Here is a 9,206-nt window from a genome sequence, read left to right as displayed (position 1 = left end):
ACTTGTTGTGCCCATAAAGGTGTGCCATCCCAAACCTTACGGAGCAGAACCACTCTGTTCCTTAGGGTCTCCGTGAGCCAGAATCGACTTGGTGGCCGTGGAGTGGGTGGTCAGTCGCAGTTGCCCTGACACACACAGCATTGGTTCCTAATTTGCATTTCTTCTCCCTGCTGCCTTCTTGCTTCTTGTAGACACGGATGGGTTAGCCCAGCCCAGCTGAGGACGGGGCAGTCGGGGCCGGAGCAGGTGCGGTGGACCTGGCTCTGCCTCTCATCTCTTCCTTCAGGTGAGTCCTCACTATGCCCAGAGCAGGGGCTTATGCGAATCCCTTGCCCTCACTTTGGGGCCCTGGCTGGATTGGGTTTAAAGGATCAAAGGGCAAGTGGGAAGGGAACAGCAATGACCTGCTTTGTGGACTGGGTCTCCTCTAAGGAGTTGCCCCAGCCCACACAAGAACCCTGGAGACCTGGATTCCAAAGCACAGGAGCCAGGGAAACTGGACCTAGAGCTAGAGACCACAAGGGTGACCACCCGGGTCTCACAGGAAACCCAGGTTTTCAAGAAGCAAAGCTGGTGAGGAAGATGGGGTGGCAAGGACTGATGAAGGCTGCTGTGTCCCCGTTTCTGACCTCATCCCTTTGCTTCGAGGGGCTTGCTTCCTGCTTCCTGGGACCCTACAGTTCCTTCCGAGATTAGGGTTCCCAGATGCTGCAGTGTGGAAATTCCTTCCTGAGGGCTTGACTGACCGGGGACTGTGCTTGGGTGATGGATGGAGAGTTGTGTGTGAAGAGGCTTCCTCAGCAGGTCCCTCGGATAGAGGCTAAGGTTGGCAGAAGGAGGTCACTTTGGAAGCATCTCTGTTTCTTCTCCTCATCCCCAGATGGGTGAGCCCCGCTGGGGAGCCAGTGAAGCTGGGGGAGTAACCCTTCAGGGCCGTTCCGCCAGGAGCCTGCCTGCTGAGTCTGTCTGGAAGGGCCGCTCTTGAGGGGTTGGTGGGTGAGGGGAAGGAGAAGGCACGAGGTGCAGCTCAGACAGAGAGGAGATGTGGCCTGTCTGGCTCCTGGGCGGATTCCTGGGTTAGAATCCACACACTGCCAGGACCTTTCTCCCAGTGTGCCAGACCTTCCATCCAGTCGGCGGCCAGTTCCTGGTTCCTGGCCCGCTCTATGTAAATTGCCGGCTTGGGAAAGGAAAATTTCCCCAGGCGGCATGAGCTGCCTCCCCTCTTCCGTGGCTGGTTTTCTTCACATTCAGATTCTAGAATCTGCAGGGTGTGTGGTGGGAGCTGCGATTTTTATGGATTCTGTGTGAGTTTGTGTGCATGTGTGAACAGAGCCGATGGCACACGTGATTTCTGAGCCTGGATCGGGGACCCGTAGGGTTCTGAATGGAAGCCAGCAATGCCCTGCAAAGCCAGCTGTCTCTACCATGTCACTCGGGACGCTAGCACCTGTTCCTTTGCTCTCCCAGGAGCCCGTGACTAGAGACTCGAGTCCACTGTGGCTTAAGGTGATGGAGAGCCCAGGGCAGGCCCAGCAGATGGAGGATTGGGGGGCAGATCCCAGTAGGAAAGGCTGGGCTGTGTGGGGCTGCTCTCGTGTCCCTGAGAGAACGATAGAGCAGGGGCCGTGAGGGGACGAAGACAGGCGCCCTTTTCTGTCTGCACACATTGGGAGTCCAATGAGAGAGAGACGCAGGCAGAAGGCAGGTTAGGTAAAACAAACACCTGCGGGTGGGTGTGGCTCAGTCATGGGCCTCACCATCACAGCGGCTGCTGCTGCTGCTGTGACGGGCTGATGCCAACTCCAGGCGACCCCACAGGGCAGAACAGAACTGCCCTGGAGGGTTTCCCAGACTTTAATCTGCCTGGACACAGATGGCCAGCTCTTTCGTCTTACAGAGCAGCGGCTTCAAACCACTGACCACTGGGTTATTCTGACTCAGAATATGCCCTGCAGGACATAGAACTTCTCTCCTGGGGTTTCTGTTTGCCTTCTTCCAATGACATGGGCAAAGGGAGTTTTATTGGCACATCATTCACATATCATACAATTCAGGAGTCCAAGCCAATGACTTAAACAAAGAAACTTATTCTTAGGAATTCGGTGGGAGTTTGCATTTCAGATCATTATTTTTTTTTTGTTCAACACAACAACTTCTCAAACCTCCCAAGAGCTTGCCCCGCCCCCTCCCCACTCCTTTTCTCTCTCGCTCCCCTTGTGATGTGCCGTCTTGCACGTATGAGCTGACACCTCTCGCTCCTCTGGCTTATTGCTCCCTCTCTCCTCCCTCCCCTCCCAGCCCTGATCACCTGGCTTTTGGCATGACCGACCCTTGATCTCGCTTCTCTTCTTCTTCAATAGCAATGGTCTCAGACAGTGCGGTTCTTTTGGTGACTCAGGCACGTCACGAGCGTAATGTCCTCCAGCCCCATCCCCGCAGGAGGCATGCTGTAGTTTCGCCATTATTCTTCGGTGACTCGCAGTAGTCCAGTGGGTCTGTACCGAAGCTTCTCCATCCACTCTTCCCTGAGGGCCATGCCGGTGTCTCCTCTTCTTGCTGTTGCAGCTCACGAAGGACGGGGGTGTGGATTTGTCGGTTCCTGCCACGGCTCTTACTTTTCTAGGGCATACTGCAAGGAGAGCAGCTGCTGGGTGGCTGCACATCTTCATGGAGGCAGGCTGCCTTATCGTTAACAGCCCCCCACCCCCACCCCATAGGACCACCAGCTCCTTGACAACGCTTACAGAGCCTCATAGAACAGTGTGGGTTTTAAACAGGATGCAAAGAACACACCTGTTTAAAGCAAGGAGTGGGCCTGTTGACCTTCCTCACGTACCTTCCAGCCGGAGCGCCAGATTCCTTGGCTGGAACAGGGCGTGTGGACACTCCCAGAGGATGGAGTCCGTGGGTGGGGAACCAGGCAATAGGCCACAGCTGAGGCTGCAGTGTGGAGACCCGGAGCCTGAGTCCCTTGCTGCAGAGCCGGTGGCAGTTTGTGTGTTTATGAGTTGGTGGGAGATGGGACCAGGGGTCTTCTCTGAGGAGAAAACCCTAGAAGCCAAAGGAGTAAAGGCCTTGCCTTCTCTCACTCCTCGAGCCCTGATCTGCCCTGCGGAGAGGCACTGAGGACCCCTTCCAGGAGCATTCTCTGAGTCCTACTCCTTTGGCAAGGTACTGAACGGTGGGAGGCTGAGACTGGGGTCCCAAGGCCCTCCTCAGTTTTCCCCAGTGCCTTAGTGTACTGCTGCCCTAACAGAAATACCAGCCGTGCAGGTATCAGCAAACACAAACTCTGTGCCCTCACGGTTTAGGAGACTGGAAGTCTGAATTTAGGGTGCTGGCTCTCAGGGAGCGTTTTCTCTCTCTGCCGGCTCTGGGGGAAGGTCCTTGAGCCCTTTCCACACGTGTGGGCCTGCAGTCCTTGGTGACCGCTATCCTTCTCTCCCTGGTTCTAGGAGGCTCGCGGCACAGGAACCTGGGGTCAGAAGCCACACTCGGTTCCTGGCTCTTGTTTTCTAAGTGGTGCCGAGATCCCTCCCTCTCTGCCGCTTGCTTTTCCCTTGATCTTTTGTGAGATAAAAGGTGACGCCTGGCACACCCTAGGGAAACTCCTCTTCCTTATGTAACTGCCAAACCAAGAGAATCCTGGCCTGGCCAAGTTGACGTGTATTTTAGGGGGGCACAGTCCAAACCACCACAACAGCCACCAGGCTTGAGAACTCTCCATTCGTCTCATGTAGTCAAGATGGCCTAAGACATGCCGTGTCTCGCTGTGCCCCGAGAAAGGACGTCTGCAGACCGTGCGAGAGGACACGCGCCCGGAGAAGTGCCAGGGCATCTGGTGTAGTGGCTGGATTCCCTAGGTGATCCACACAGTGTAGGTGCTCAACTGCCAATGGAAAGCTTGGGGGCTGGGGGTCTACCCAGAAGTGCCTTTGGATGAAGCCCTGGCAACCGACATGTAAGAGGCCACAGCCATGGACAACCTATGGGCCATGGTTCCGCCCTGGCACACACAGGGCCCTAGGAGTGGGGATCTACACACCAAAGCTAGACTAGAAACTTTGTTCTGGCAGAAACTGCACCTGGCAGTGGGCATGGTTGGGTCTCAGGGCTCCCAGCAGAACTACCCGGCATGGTGCCCTTCAGCAAGAGCAGTAGGCAGCCCCCTCCTCCCACTACTGGCCCTGGGCTCCTCCCTTGCTGGCCCAGAATCTGCAGGCGGCCAGCGCCACTGGAGGGTGTGGCCCTGCACGCCCCACCCTTTGACTCTGAAGCACTGTGTGGCCCTGACCCCGGCCCCATCTGTTGGCAGCTGTGCAGGCTGAGTTTGGTGCCTGGTGCCTGCTTGGACACTGTTGCCAGCTGGCTCAGCCGTCAACATGTCATCTTCTTTTACCAGCTGGCGCCCTGTGCCTTTTGGGGTCTCTTGCACACAACCCCGCTTGATCTTCTTGAGAATTTTGGGAAACTTTGTGGGGTCGAACCTGCGTGTACTTCAGAATGGGCTGGGGGCTTCCGACACAGCATGGGGGCAACCCCCCCTACAGAATCAGAGCCTCCTGGTTAGGGGCAGGAATGCATACGTTTAAAAACAACTTTCCAGATGACCATTGTGGTCATTTGAAGGTGGACTCTGTATTTGGTAACAGCGTTCTGTCAAGGTTAACTTCTGTGGGCGTGCTAATGGCATATCGTGTTTTATGGGAGAATGCCCTAGTCTTTAGAGACTCAGGCTGAAGTCCTAGATGAGAGATGTTCGCAGTTTACTTTCAAATGGCTAAAAACACAGAGACACACAAACACACCTGTACACACAGATACACACACACAGAGACAGACAGAAAAGCAATTATGAGGAAATGTTAGTAAATTGGTGCTTGCAGGTGGTGACGGGAAGCTGGCCGGAAATGACCTTTCAGATCACTTCCATCTGCTAAGAGATGGACATTAGAAAACATAGCCCAGGCTGCCAAGGAGGAGGCGCCTGGTGGCGCAGTGGTTATGAGTTGGGCTGTGGGCCGAAAGGTCAGTGGTTCAAAACCACCACCATCTTTTGGAGAAAGATGGGGCTTTCTACTCTTATCAAGAGTTACAGTCTCAGAAACTCACAGGGACAGTCCTGCCCTGTCCTGCAGGGTCACCGTGAGTGGGCATCCACTCGATGACAGAGTTTGGTATTGATTTGGGGCTGCCAAGGTGCGTAACTCCAGGGGGCCCCATTCACCTGTTTTTCTGTGTTGTGCTGGGCTGTTATTCACATGGAGGGGCACAGGGTGTGTGGCCCTGGCTGCAGTTCTATGACATCGCAGGACGGTCCCAGCCCGCTCTTGCAGAAAGGGCTGCTGTGTGGGAGTAAAGATCCATTCCTCGTCCCTCCTGGACCTACCTGCATATGTGCTTTCCCTAAAATCCCTCGTCGCCCCTGAGGAGGAAAGGGGCAGAGCATTCCCTAAGTTGTCGACAGTCGAGGCCGACTGAGGAGTTGGATTGGGGTAAGGGTAGCAGGAAACATGACTCCTATGTCCAATGGTATTTCCCCACTGGAAAATTCAGTGGGGGGCTTGAGTCCTTGAGACAGTGAGCTTGCTCTATCTTTCCTCTTTCAGAGCCCCCTGGGCCTAGCGCAGCTGCCGGTGTGGCCGGGAGAGAGATCTGTCAGCGACTGGGCCTCCTGCGCTGCGTGGCGGTGACAGAGCGTCTGGTGGCGCCTTGGCCCAGAGCCAGGGGGACGGTGGTTAGAGAGGGGTGGCTCGTCTTTCCTCTGGTCTGAATTCCAGTCTGGAAGGAGCCTCAAGAGTGAGGCCTGCAGCATCCCGGGGGGCCTTCTCATTCCTCTCAGGGCTAAGGTTACAACCTAGTCCCTTCAGTAGAGAACCCTAGAGAAGGACCCACCTGCTTTCTGGTCACCCATCTTCGTGTCAGAAATCCTCCCAGGGTCTAGCACGTTCCGCCCGCCTCTGCCGGGGCACCTAGATTTCTTTCTTTGATCTGGCGCTTGGGCAGCTCAGTTCAATAGAGATGGCAGCTGCACAAATCACTTCATTTTGAAAAATATATATATTTTAAGATGCTGTTTGGTTTTGAGGATGCAAAGATTGGGCTGATATTTCAATTGGGGGGTGGGGATATAGAGACAACTTCCTGATAAACCTATCTGAGCAGACTTTAGAAGAGTGGGTGGCTCCCCCCACCCCCATCATAACCCCAATTCTACCTTAGAAATCCAGCTAGACCAGAGCATGTACATGGGTACAAACAAGAGCTGTAAACACAGGGAATCCAGGACAGATAACCCCTCAAAACCAATATTGAGAGTAGTGATACCAGGAGGGGAAGGGGAAGGTAGTGGGGAGAAAGGGGGAATCGATCACAATGATTGACATATAGCACCTCCCCACAGGGGGATGGACAACAGAAGAGTTGGTGAAGGGAGACATCGGCCAGTGTAAGACATGAAAACATAATTATAAATTATCAAGGGTTCATGAGGGAGGGAGGGTAGGGGAGGGAAGGGAAAACACGAGGAGCTGATTCCAAAGGCTCGAGTGGAAAAGGGGTGTTTTGGGGGTGATGATAGCAACAGGTGTGCAAATGTGCTGAACACAATGGATGGATGTGTGGGTTGTGATAAGAGCTGTGCGCACCCCCAATAAAATGATTAGAAATAAATAAATAAGAAGTAAAAAAAGAGTGGGTGAGTCCCAGAGGTGAGGAGAGGTGGGAAGGGCATGCCGAGGAGGAGGAGACAGGGAACAGGTCGTGGAGGTGAGTGGGTGGAGGTGAGAGAGATGGGGCAGCTGATGAAGACCTTGTCAAGGAATCAAACCTTTGAGGGGCTTGAGTGGGAGGGATAAAATCCTGTCTGCCTTTAGAAAGAGCCCTCTGGCTGCGTAAGGAGGTCAGTAGGAAGCACTGTTAGGTCACTGGAACAGCCTGGTGAGAGGAGATACGGGATTGAATGAGAACTGCAGCCGCTCAGGAGAGCAGGTGGGGATGGTGTGGGGTGGTACTGATGAGGGACCGCGGCCTTGGCATTGGTTGAAGGAGGAGAAAGGAAGGAGGGGTGGACTGGAGGAGGTCACACTTGTGTGACTGGGGCGCCATGGACCGTGCCGGGGAAGGAGGAGGAGCAGACTGGGGGGAAGCAGAGGACAGGTCCGTTTTGGCCATTGGGAGTCTGAGATCTCGGTGAGCATTTGGAAGTCATCCGCGGATGTGAGTCGGTAAGAAGCCCAGATGGCAGTTCCCAGGCCGAGGGGGCAGAGGTTGACAGCGGGTCACAAATGGAATCCTGGGCCAGTGCCATCCCCTCAGGGGTGACTGGCAGGAGGCGGTCAGGCCCAAGGGAGCATCTCGGGGTGACGGAAGCCAGTGGGCAGAGGCTTTAAAGATGAGGATGTCAGTGGACTATGGAGCCCACTGCAGCGATGTCCAGGCAGAGGCAGATAGAAATCCCACCAGCTGGGCAGCCTGGGCCCTGTGGCTGGAGTTGCTTTGGTGGACGGCTGGGAAGCATAAGCCGGAGAATAATGTGCTGAAGAGAAATAGAAAGCGGGTGGGTCTTGGGACCTCACGGCCGTCCCTGTGTCTAAGAAGCCTGGTGGAGAAGAGAAGAGAAAGCAGTGGGGTATGGCCTGGAGGACTAAGGGGGAAGGCGCCGAAAACCAAACCAAGTCCAAGCCGCTCCACGGAGATCCTGTCGAACAGCGCAAACTGCCCGTGGGGTTGCCAAGGCTGTACAGTTTTATGAAAGCAGATGGTCACATCTGTCCCCAGTGGAGCAGCGGCTAGGTTCAAGCTATTGACCGTTCAGTGAACAGCAAACGCTTAGCCACTGCACCACCAGGGCTCTGGAGGGTGTTTAGGGTGTAGGGTTGTTTGTGGGAACGTGTTTATAGGCTGAAGACAGAGGCCCAGTTCGCGGGGAAGGTACACTAAAAAGGACAGTCATTTGTAGAGCGTGGCCCTATGGGTAACCCTGTCGATGGAGCAGGAGCACAGGAGGAGCCCGCATCCCCCTGAGGCCGGTAAGAAAGAAACTCAGTGCTTCCGATCACAGCGACCCTGTAGGACAGAGTGCAACTGCCCCATGGATTTACAAGATTGTAACTCTTTACAGGAGTAGGAAGCCTCATCTCGCTCCTTTAGGGAGGCCGGTGGATTCGGATCGCTGACCTTGAGGTTAGGAGCCCAACTCGTAACCGCTGTGTCCTCAGAGCTAAGGACAAAGGGAGGTTGAATGCAAATGTGGATCTTCGTGTGCGGAAGACAGGCAGAAAGTGGAGAGCAATGACTTTGCATGGCCTCAGTTTCCTCCCACAGTGTGTTAGTCCGGGTTGACGAGAGAAGCAAATCCATAGGCACTCACATGTGTACAAGAAAGAGCCTTATATCAAAGAGTAATTGTATATTAGGAAAACAGCCCAGTCCAGATCAAATCCATAAGTTTGATATTAGCCCATATGTCCAATACCAGTCTATAAATTCCTCTTCAGACTCACACAACACGTGCAATGATACTGAATGCAGGAAGACCACAAGACAGTGGGTGGAAAATCTTGTGGATCCAGTGGTGGTGGAGTTATCTCAGTGCTGGTGTGGGTCTCCATGTGGCTCCTCCAGCTCCAGGTCTCTGGCTCCATCAGTGTAGCTCCATGTGGCTTGTCAACAGGAATGTCTTGCAGGTGGAGTGTGTGTCCTATGTCCAGGGAGGAAGACAGGAGTTCCCAGAATCCTTAGGAGAAGGCCATGCCCACACAGAGCCCTCATTGGCTATGACCTGATTGACAGGCTGGACTCCACCCCTTCGCTCAAGTTGACAGGAGCTTATGTAACTGCCACACACAGTGAAGCTTAGTGAAGGCAAGTCTAACACTCTCTTTGTCCAGCTCAGGGATGAGAGACCGTTCTATGGATTAAAAAGCTTGGTGCTCAGTCCAGTCAGTAAAGCTCAGAGATCGCTTCCCCCTGGGATTCGTCCCCCAGCCTTGGGCGGCCAAGTTCTGGGTAGTTTCATCCGCTTAACCAAGCCCAGTGCCTTTGGATTTGAAACAACAGGGGACTCCTTCCTACCCTGTGGATAAAAAGCAATCTGTGAGGCGCCTTCACCACCTGTCTGTCAAGTTTGCCACACGCTGGAGGCCTGCGTGTCCCCACGAGGCAGGAAGCTACGCCCCCAATATCCCAAATACCAGGGTCAC

At 54.4% G+C, this 9,206-nt stretch overlaps 1 protein-coding gene across 1 annotated transcript in view; it reads left to right on the top strand.

Annotated features, from left to right (window-relative positions):
* Positions 1-9,206, top strand: part of PIK3C2B (phosphatidylinositol-4-phosphate 3-kinase catalytic subunit type 2 beta) — a 94,555-nt gene that overhangs the window by 17,357 nt on the left and 67,992 nt on the right. The window contains exon 2 of the mRNA XM_045298186.1: positions 192-286. The gene's annotated coding sequence lies outside the window, so the exon portion shown is untranslated. The remainder of the gene's footprint in view (positions 1-191; positions 287-9,206) is intronic.

The sequence above is a fragment of the Echinops telfairi genome, unplaced genomic scaffold, assembly GCF_000313985.2.
Source record: "Echinops telfairi isolate 266 unplaced genomic scaffold, ASM31398v2 ScPeMD7_7424;HRSCAF=8462, whole genome shotgun sequence".
NCBI classification, from domain to species: Eukaryota; Metazoa; Chordata; class Mammalia; order Afrosoricida; family Tenrecidae; genus Echinops; species Echinops telfairi.
Note: the sequence above shows the minus strand (reverse complement) of the source record. Positions and strands in the feature narration are given on the sequence as shown.